This window comes from Etheostoma spectabile, chromosome 24 (assembly GCF_008692095.1).
Source record: "Etheostoma spectabile isolate EspeVRDwgs_2016 chromosome 24, UIUC_Espe_1.0, whole genome shotgun sequence".
Classification (NCBI taxonomy): Eukaryota; Metazoa; Chordata; class Actinopteri; order Perciformes; family Percidae; genus Etheostoma; species Etheostoma spectabile.
The window spans coordinates 8806884-8809317 of record NC_045756.1 but is presented as its reverse complement, the minus strand read 5'-3'; the positions used below and the strand labels follow the sequence as shown (position 1 = coordinate 8809317).

At 47.4% G+C, this 2434-nt stretch overlaps 1 protein-coding gene across 1 annotated transcript in view; it reads right to left on the bottom strand.

Moving 5' to 3' along the window:
- The window catches only part of zeb2b (zinc finger E-box binding homeobox 2b), a 102044-nt gene that overhangs the window by 51030 nt on the left and 48580 nt on the right, over positions 1–2434 (bottom strand). The window lies entirely within an intron of this gene.

Genomic DNA, 2434 nt, shown 5'->3' with positions numbered 1-2434 from the left:
TGCTCATAGGACACTGTAGCTTTTTTCTGTTGCATTCCCTAACAGCTGCCTGTTGTGTTGGCGTAGGGGCCTTTTCTTGTACGTGTGTTCCCCGGCCCTAGCTGTAATGACATCTAAATCAGCGGGGTTATCTGTCAGGTGCACTCCGACTCGGGTTTGACTCCCGGCGGAGGAGCGTGCATTGTGTCAGCCGGTGCGACAACAACAACAACAACAAAAAAGCATTACACGTCGCTCTGTATTTACAGAGCAATTCCATCCCGCCTGCGTGCGTGGAGGATTGAGCTCCGAGCCTTGTCTGGCCTTCAAATGTGGCAAATCAGCACAGTCGCCCCCTTTGACACGAAAAAGCGGCGCGATTATCGAGTTGGTGCAGCCTTAATAAGCTGAATAATGAGGGAATTTCAGAAATGCCCAAGCGCCATTATACCCCAACAATAAGAGCTAGGAGTGAGTAAACCAGTGCGGGGCAGAAGGTAGGCGTCGGGGATATAATGAGGCTACTGTGGAAGTAATGTAGTCTCTATTGTATACCCATGTAAATGCCCATTTCTTCACATGCACGGCGACGACGGCATTAAGCCAGAGTCAGAGATTTCTGGAAGAATGGCACACACAGTGGCGCTCTTTTTTCTCCTTCACCCCTCTCCCTCTCCGCCTCTTTCTTTCTCTTTTTTTTTTCCTGGTCTCGGTGACAGCCAGTGACAGTGGCTGGCAGCCGCCCGGCTTCTTGAAGGCAAACATTACAGCGAAAAGATGAGCTGCAGGTGTGCCAGACTTGTAAACACGCGCTAATTACACATTCCCCCCCCCCAGTGGATGACAATGAGGTCACTGAAATAATTGCTGTCTTTTCCTTTTTGGACTCCACACCGTACTCCGAGTGAGAACGACAGACGGCTGCTGTGGCCCCTCGGAACATGCAGTTCATCCAAAATGATTTAGCATCAAGAACCATGTTTTACCTGCGACATCCTGGCTGCTTGTTCTCAGGGAGTAACGGAACTGGTTAAATGTTGTTGTTTTTATCTCCAGCAATGTCATTACACTCTCAAATCGAGTCCTAGGAGACGTACGTTCCTATTGGAAACAACTTCCTCTTACTGCACAGACACATTCCGCCACTTCCCTCAAAGCCTGGGATTTAAAGACGAGAGTGGGTGATGAGGATGTGTTTTGAGTGGGATTCTTGACCTTGTTTTGTAACCCCGGACACAAAGCCAGATCTCCATTTTATTTTATCTGTTAGACGTGTGAATGGGGTAAAGGGGGCAAACAATTTCCACATGATCATGATTGCCATTAATTATATTGGCGGTTCATTCAATACCGTTTGTCCTCATCTTTTGAAATATGAGTCGCACCCGGGCTGTAAATTATGTCAGGTACCTCGCAAATCACGCCTCGGGCCGGCTGAGTTGCTTCAGTTGGAAGATGGGTTGGTGAGGGTGGGGGTGGGGGCGGGGTTACCCAGCGAATAGGCACATACATCAAAAGAACTGCCAAACAATTGTCTGTTTTTTTATTAATAAGCTCTGAATATTGCTGCTGGACAAGGCCAGGAGAAGTGCCTGGCTTGCACTTTTTTTTTCTTCTGCAACACAATACAGGTGCAGAATTTAACAGCCATGTACTCGGGGGGGGGCTGTCAGGTTGCATTCAGGCTCAGCTCAGACAGGAGGAAAGGCCTTCGCCAGGGTCTCCAACCTTAGCAAGTCTCTGATTCTGAATGATATTGTAACTTTATTTTCTGGCCGTTGTCTGCCTTTAAAAAGAAAAAGAAAAAGAGAGAAAGAGAGAGAGAGAGAGAGAGGGGTAAAGACAGGCAGGAAACCAGGCGCAGGTCGGATTCCAACCCTGGGCCTCTGCGTTTATATGGGCGCCCGCTGTACCGACCGAGCTACCCGGGTGCCCTGATAAAAATTAGAAGAAGCAAGGTAAACAATGTGCGCCTTGTTTTCGCTTGTATTTGACAGTTTTAATACACTGTTTCCAACACAAATGACATATGTGTAGTATATACAGTAATACATACACTTCAATTGGGGATTTAAGGGAGAGCAGATGTCGTCTCATAGCGTTCCCGAACGAAATGCAAAAATACAACTCTGCTTGTGACTCTGCATACTTGACTACATGTTGATATCTGACCCGTTGCATGCAGAAATATGCATCTGCGGCATCAATGTAAACGTATCGGTTTCAGCCCTTTCGCTTCCTGAAACCCGCAAATCAAGCAGGGGGACGTTCACAGAAAAAAACACTGCAGACTGGAATTGTCAGTTTCTAATCTGAGGGCTCCGAGATCCGCTGCACTTTGTTTAAGTATCTCTTTCCATTTGTCGGGGAGGCTAAATCCTTCGCCGTACTTTTATACAAGCTGTTAATATTGATTGCCGGCGTGGGTGAGAGAGAGAGAGAGAGAGAGAGACAG